Raw genomic sequence first — 7,710 nt, forward strand, 5'->3', positions numbered from 1 at the left:
GGTCCAGATTTACTCTCAGCCGGTGCTGGCTCGGAATGACGCAGGGACAGTATTATTTTTGCTTTGAGATTCGTGCCAAATTGAAAATGACAGTTGTCGATCATCCGATTCAATTGTACTCAGTCCAGTAATCTGGGAGGATGTGAATTCTCCAGCGCAACAGCATAAATTGGACAATTAGCAGAGGCTGCAGAGCTCTCCACACATCCCAACCTCAAATCTCTCGTGATCTGTTCTGTGACTGTAATTAAACGGTAATATTATAATGAAAGATACTCTTTTCAAATTTCTCAAAATTTATCTCTCTTTAATCATCCTCTTAATCGCACTCTTATTCTCCTTTTACCATCACCAACCCAATCCCCCATCAAATTTGAGCGCCATGGATCCCGACGCCGAGCTCCACTACGAGTTCCCAGGTGCCGTTCGCTACTACAAGAGCGGCCGTGTCGAGCGCCTAGATGGCACCGAAGTGGTCCCCACCGGCACCGATCCCACCACTGGCGTCATCTCTAAAGATGTAACCATCAACCAATCCACTGGTCTCTCTGCGCGCCTTTACCTCCCAAGTGGGATCAAATCAGACAAGAAGGTACCGATTCTTCTCTTCATCCATGGTGGAGCCTTCATAGTCCACACAGCTGGATCCCCGGGTTACCACCGGTATTGTAACTTGTTGTCTGCCAATGCAAATTCAGTGGTCGTGTCGGTGTCGTACCGGCTTGCTCCTGAGCACCGGGTCCCAGTGGCGTATGACGACACGTGGGAAGCCCTGAATTGGATTGTGTTGAATTGTAAATTGGGTCCTGAACCGTGGCTTTCCGAGCATGGGGATCTGGCCCGCATTTTTTTGGCCGGAGATAGTGCCGGTGGTAACATAGCGCATTATATCGCGGTACGATTTGGGGAGGAGGGTTTGGATGGTTGCTCAAAATTAAAAGGTATAATGCTCTTGAATCCATATTTTTGGGGAAAAGATCCGATTGGAAATGAGAAGACGGATCCGGGTTTGCAGGCTTGGATGGAGGTAACATGGAGCTTCATCTGTGGAGGGAAGTACGATATGAATCACCAGTTCGTGCACCCGATGGGGTCACCCGAATTGTTCACGAAATTGGGTTGTGAGAGAGTGCTGGTGACAGTGGCTGAGTTGGATTTGTTTGCGGAGAGGGGGAGAGCTTATGCCGAGGCATTGAAGAAGAGCGGGTGGGGTGGTGAGGTGGCGTTGCATGAAACGCCTGGAGAGGAGCATGTGTATTTCTTGACTAAGTTTGATGGTGAGAAAGCCCTGAAGGAGATGGAAGCAATGGTTGCATTCATTAACAGGGACTAGATTGCGATTTGAGTTTAGAGATTTAGGTTAAGGTAGACATGTAATCAATTTGCTTATTGTCTCAATTGGAGATATTTCTTGTGGCTCCCTATATTGTTTTTTAATTTTAATTGTTTATTTGCAATTCATTGAGGATGCCTAGAGAATAAAGAAACAAAGGAAACTTCTCTTGTGTGTGTTTGACTGTGGTTTGTATGTTCTGCTTTGTAATTCTTGGCAAAAATTTGCATCTCTATGTCAGAAATTTTATCAAATAGTGTAGAAGTTTGAGGCTTCTAATTGTTTGCTTCCTAAAACTGGTTATTTTTACTGACATTATTGCTATTAGTTAGCTTCTTCTATAGATGTGATGATAAAAAATCCGAGATCATTGGTAGAAAACGAGAAAGAGCAAGAAAAGATAATTTTAACCATAGATGGAAAATTACTCTCTTCTTCTAATCAGGTTCAATAAGTAGATTACAAAACTAGAGACAGAAATTATAAAAATAACTGTAAATTAAATATTAAGTGTGAGTGAAAAAACGAAGGGGAAACAAGAAGATGCAAAGAGTGACTGGTACGGGTCAAGAGGTATGATGACTTGTACCAGTGGCTGGAGTACAGAACTCCTAGGGCCAGATCCAATGTGTCACCAAAAAGTGTCAATCAGATGTTCAAGGGAGGAGAAACAATAACTCGAATCAAGCCAGCTGAGAGCCTGAGACCGTATTGGGGCAATCAGCTGGTATGGTACCAAGGTACCAGCATTTAGGTAGCATACTGTTTCAACTAACTTTACTGCACTTTGGCCTTTGGTAGTTGACTGTGTCTCAAATGCATAACGTTTTTTTTATTTTATTTTATTGGGAAATGGATTTAGAAGAGTAATTTGGGCTTTATATTGCAAAAATAACCGCATGTATTTCAAAGTAGCCCTTATCATTTAAAAAAAGTGAGAATGAAGAAAAGGGAACAAGAAGATACAAAGAGTGACTGGTACGGGTCAAGAGGTATGACTCATACCAGTGGCTGAGAATGAGATAAGGAACTCCTAGGGCCAGATCCAACGTGTCACCAAAAAGTCTCAATCAGATTTTCAAGAGAGGAGAAGCAATTACTCTGTCAGGACAGCAAAGACCATAATGGACAATCAGCTGGTTCAGACTGGTACCAAGGTACCAGCATTTATGTAGCATGCTGTTTCAATTAACTTTACTGCACTTTAGTAGTTGACTGTGTCTCACATGCATAACGTTTATTTATTTTTTTCTGAAATGGACTTTGAAGAGTAATTGGGGGTTTATATTGCAAAAATAACCCCATTATTTCAAAATAGCCCTTATCATATTAATAAATTCCAATAAGATATGTTCATTCTTCTAGAAGTTTAGTAAACTTAAAGAATGAACAGCCAATGATAATATTATCAAACATGCAGAAAAGGACTGGTACATGATCATAATAAATGCATAGCATTAAATTTTATTGTATGTATCCTGACTACAACTACTAACTTCATCTCACTGTACCGCCATTTATTTGCTTACCCATAGAATGCCAACCAGGCCATAAGAGAAATACAAGCAGTAACTGAGAAGAATACACACCAACAACTGAAAATAGCAAAATAGACTTTAAAATTCAGCAGTTCAACACTTTAAAATTTAAAGTGCTAGACTTTTCAATTCAAGTAAACTCCATAGCTCGTTATTTTCCTCAATTGAATTCGAGTTACCTTGACTCAAGCTAACTCAGCTCGGACAGACCACACATTAATCAACCTCTTTGGTTGATTCTCAACCTCTTTGGTTGATTCTCAACCTCTTTGGTTGATTCTATGGTATATGGCGCTCATTCCATATCCATTCTCTTCCACAACGATGTAAAGTCGTTTTGAAAGGAGAGAACCAAAGAATTTTCCAAGAAAACCCAACCACATAATTTTTGTAATAGTTAGTAGATATAATGCTTAATTTTAATGAAATCATAATCAAATGTTATAGAAAGAGATGATCATATAACAATGCATCCGGCAAATTTGCCTTGTACATGTTATTCTTTGTTTAACGCAATTTCAGTAATTATTTTGTTGACGATTGACGTGATTGTCTAATAATTTTATTACTAATAAAATCATCTCGATCAATCTGTTGGATAACCTTAGCATCAAAACCGATTTTTTTATTAATAGAAAAATAAATAAAATTATTTCGAAATATATAGGAGTAGGTTTCTATAATTTTTTTAAATATATGCACGGTACCATTCTGTCCAGCTAATTTCGTCATTAATCACGCAAAACCACTAAAAAAACATAATCCTAGACGGAATAGTCCAACCCGTCAAGTGCTATTCATAATTTTTTTTCTTCTTTGTTGTTCTTCTAACCCCCTAAAAAAACAATGAACAGTACTAGACAGGATGGATTATCCCGTTCAAGAAACATTTTTTTAAATTAGCGAGTATGCGTGGTTAGAGACATGAAAATTAGCTGGACGTGATGGACGGGATAAACCATCCAATTCTTCCATTATTTCAAAATTTCACCAAATCGTACCCCTATTTTAATTTTTTATTTATTTATTTTCTATTAATAAAAAACATATCCCTAGCATCAAATTTCTCTGATTTTTGCCCATTTTTGTTCTCTGAATATGTACTGACATATAATTGTGCAACAGTGCGTGTGGCCGCTACATGAGTTTGTGCACCCCGCACCAATGCTGCTTATGCATCACAACGTCCGATCTTGTTGTAGATTTCATCTAGAAGGATATAGTTACTTATTTTTATGCTAACAATAGAAAAGCTTTTTATATTTATATATGTAAATTTTGACATTTAAACACTTTTTTCCTACAGGATCTTTTACTAATCAAAGCTTCCAGAATGTGTAGCTTTCATCTGAAATTTTCATTACTCAATTTATCACTTGAACAAAATTTATGCGGTTGTCCGACAATCAAGAGGAGGTTTCTTTTTTTTTAAATGCATCAAGAGGAGGTTTCACTATGGAAAATTCAGCAATTGAAGTCTCTCGTCAAAATGATAAATACTTCACCAATTACATTCCAAATTTGTAGAAGACAATTGATAACAGTTTGTTTGTAATTTTGTATGTATTACATTGCCGTGAAAACACTGCTTTTCTATTTTGATTAATTAATAATTTAAGGCATGGCCAATGAATCAAAAGTATTAAGTTTCAACTAACTTTACTGCACTTTGGTGTTTGGTAGTTGACTGTGTCTCAAATGCATAAAGTATTTTTTTTTGAAATGGGTTTAGAAGAGTAATTTGGGGTTTATATTGCAAAATAATCGCATGTATTTCAAAGTAGCCCTTATCATTTAAAAAAAGTGAGAATGAAGAAAAGAAAGGGAACAAGAAGATACAAAGAGTGACTGGTACGGGTCAAGAGGTATGACATACCAGTGGCTGGAGTACAGAACTCCTAGGGACAGATCCAGCATGTCACCAAAAAGTCTCAATCAGATGTTCAAGAGAGGAGAAGCAATTACTCTGTCAGGACAGCAAAGACCATAATGGGCAATCTACTGGTTCAGACTGGTACCAAGGTACAAGCATTTATGTAGCATGCTGTTTCAATTAACTTTACTGCACTTTAGTAGTTGACTGTGTCTCACATGCATAACGTTTATTTTATTTTATTTTCTGATCAAATGGATTTTGAAGAGTAATTTGGGGTTGAAGAATGAATGGCCAATGATAATATTATCAAACATGCAGAAAAGGACTAGTACATGATCATAATAAATGCATAACATTAAATTTTATTGTATATTTCCTGACTCCAACTACTAACTTCATCACACTGTACCGCCATTTATTTGCTTACCCATAGAATTCAAACCAGGCCATAAGAGAAATACAAGCAGTAACTGAGAAGAATACACACCAACAACTGAAAATAGCAAAATACAAAAATAGTTCATTGTAAACTACTCATGACTCATCTTTACTTCTTTGCGAAAAAAGAAGTGACGAGATCCATGAGCTGCTTCGCCTTCTCCTTCTCTGGTGTCAATATATGAAAGCAATGGTCCTCGCCTTCAGTCTCACACGTCTCAACCTCTCCTTGCCCCCCGCTTTTCTTCACCGCCTCGTAATACGCCTTCTGCCATTCCTTTAATCCGTCGTTCCCTGCCCAGCAAACCAGCATCCTCTTACAATTCAGACCCGTCAAACTCGGTGCATCCTTTGCCATCGGATTAATCCTGGGATCATCCACCCCATCCGATGTAGGACAAGCATATTTCCATAGAACATTGGTAAGAAACCTTGACTTCATATGCGACTCATCTGTAGCTAGTTGTTCGGACCCACCAAACCAAGGGTGAAAGAGTATTATTCCTTCAATCTCAGTTCCAATTTCACGCAATGCCATGTTGTGAGTAATGTTCCCACCGGCACTATCTCCTGCCATGAAAACCCGATCAAAATCGCCAAATTCAGTCAGCCAATCATCTTTGCATGACAAAACCCATTTTAATGCATCGAAAGCATCATCATAGGCAGCGGGAAGGTGGTGCTCTGGTGCAAGACGATAATTAACCGAAACAGTGATAACATTACAGTTAGTGACAAGTGATGAGATGTAGGCATGGTACGCTGGGCTGAAGGCTGATTCGAGAACAAAAGCACCTCCATGAAAGTATACGAGGATGGGAAGCTTTTTCGATTTTGCGGGGTTTGGAGGGAGGAAAAGGCGTACAGAGAGGTTGGTATTTGGATCAATGGTGATGTCTTTGGATGTGACTCCAGTGGTGGTATCGTCACCCGCTGGAACAATATCAGTGCCGACAAGACGCTGTATGCTGCCATTTTTCAGGATCTTGAAGTAAGGAGAGCAGTCATGGAGGATTTCACCATTAGAATCCATGATAAAAAAATAAGTGGTGAGAGAGAGAGATTGTGTGTGTGGGAGAAAAGGGATAGGCGAGCTATTTATAACCTTCTTTAGAAACTAAAAAATTTCTATAATTACATATTTACCATCTAAAAATCGAATAACTCATATATCTATCCAACATAACTTTAGTATATATCAAATATACTCAAAACTTAAAATAATTATGTGTAATATTCTTAAAACTATAATTAATTAATGATTAACTTGACACCCATTCTTTTTTTTTTCTTAGATATGTTCTCCTTTATGCCCAATATAAGATATTAAAATAGATATTTCAAACTAAGTTAGTAACAAAATGCAGATTCTCAAACTCAGATATTACTTTGATAACGGATTGCGATATTATTATCGAATTCAGTTAGAGTTGTTATGTTGAAAAAGGTGGAGTAGTTACGTTGTTTTTAGACAATCAAGCTAGAACTGAAATCCTAATCTTCAAGGCTATTGCTCCCTTCTATTCGAGTTTTAGTGGGAGAGATGAGATCAGGAGAGAGTTTCAGCAGGAAGGTAAAAGTTACGCCAAAAAAAGCAAAAGAAAAATATGTGGACAGAAGAGAAAGGGGTAGAGAAGGACAAGAGACTCAATAAACTTTTTTTATATAACATTAAACTTAATTAATCTCATTTTTTATTAATTGGATAAATACATGAGTTATTAGATTTTTAGATGATAAATATGTGAGTTATTAGATATTAGATGGTAAATATGTAAGTACAGAAATTTGAATTGTAAATGCGTAATTTCACAGCTTTTGAGTAGAATATATGAAATTCTCCCATAAAAAAAAAAAGAGTTAGCTCTATAATATTTATAATACGGTGTTTAAATAAACAAGATGTACACTCACAGGGATTAGAGTTTATGAACAATTAGCTTTTATATATGGTGCAAGATCTTATAATAGATAGAACTGTAATATTAACAATAGGTAATTTAAAAAGAGAAGATTTAAAAATATATATATACATAAAACATGCATATCTTTTAACACATTTATATATAAATATAAAATCCATATGACCCAACCTTATATGGTGCAAAGCAGGATTGCTTTAGTCCACATTTCATGCTTCAAAGAGTATTTTTAGGAATAGACTACATTTAATTTAGATCATGAGTCCAAATATAACATTTGAGAAAAACTAAATATTTGTAAATTTACAATTTAAGTATTTCAATGCCCTTTCTAGTATAATAAAGTGTTCATGTCAATAATTATAGAACATAATAATTATAGCTTCTAAATAGCGATGATATAATGTTTTATGCCTTTTTGGATGTCTAGCACCAATATAATAATGTTTTATATTAATCGAAAATAAAAATAAAAAATATCGCGAGTTTGCTCGATTGCTGTTGACTTTTCCATGGTAGAAGTCCATTTCCACAACTTTTCCATGGTAAAAAGTCCATTTCCACAACTTTTCCATGGTAAAAGTCGAGCACTAATTAAATCCA

At 36.5% G+C, this 7,710-nt stretch overlaps 2 pseudogenes across 2 annotated transcripts; one reads left to right on the forward strand and one right to left on the reverse strand.

Annotated features, from left to right (window-relative positions):
- Nucleotides 1–234: 234 nt before the first annotated feature.
- Nucleotides 235–1,587, forward strand: LOC144553009 (putative carboxylesterase 2 pseudogene; annotated as a pseudogene). The gene has a single exon (XR_013511299.1). The product of XR_013511299.1 is annotated as a putative carboxylesterase 2 pseudogene (transcript).
- Nucleotides 1,588–5,080: 3,493 nt separating this feature from the next.
- LOC144553138 (tuliposide A-converting enzyme 1, chloroplastic pseudogene) lies at nucleotides 5,081–6,279 on the reverse strand (annotated as a pseudogene). The gene has a single exon (XR_013511326.1). The product of XR_013511326.1 is annotated as a tuliposide A-converting enzyme 1, chloroplastic pseudogene (transcript).
- Nucleotides 6,280–7,710: the final 1,431 nt, after the last annotated feature.

This window comes from Carex rostrata, chromosome 4 (assembly GCF_964058835.1).
Source record: "Carex rostrata chromosome 4, lpCarRost1.2, whole genome shotgun sequence".
Lineage (NCBI taxonomy): Eukaryota > Viridiplantae > Streptophyta > Magnoliopsida > Poales > Cyperaceae > Carex > Carex rostrata.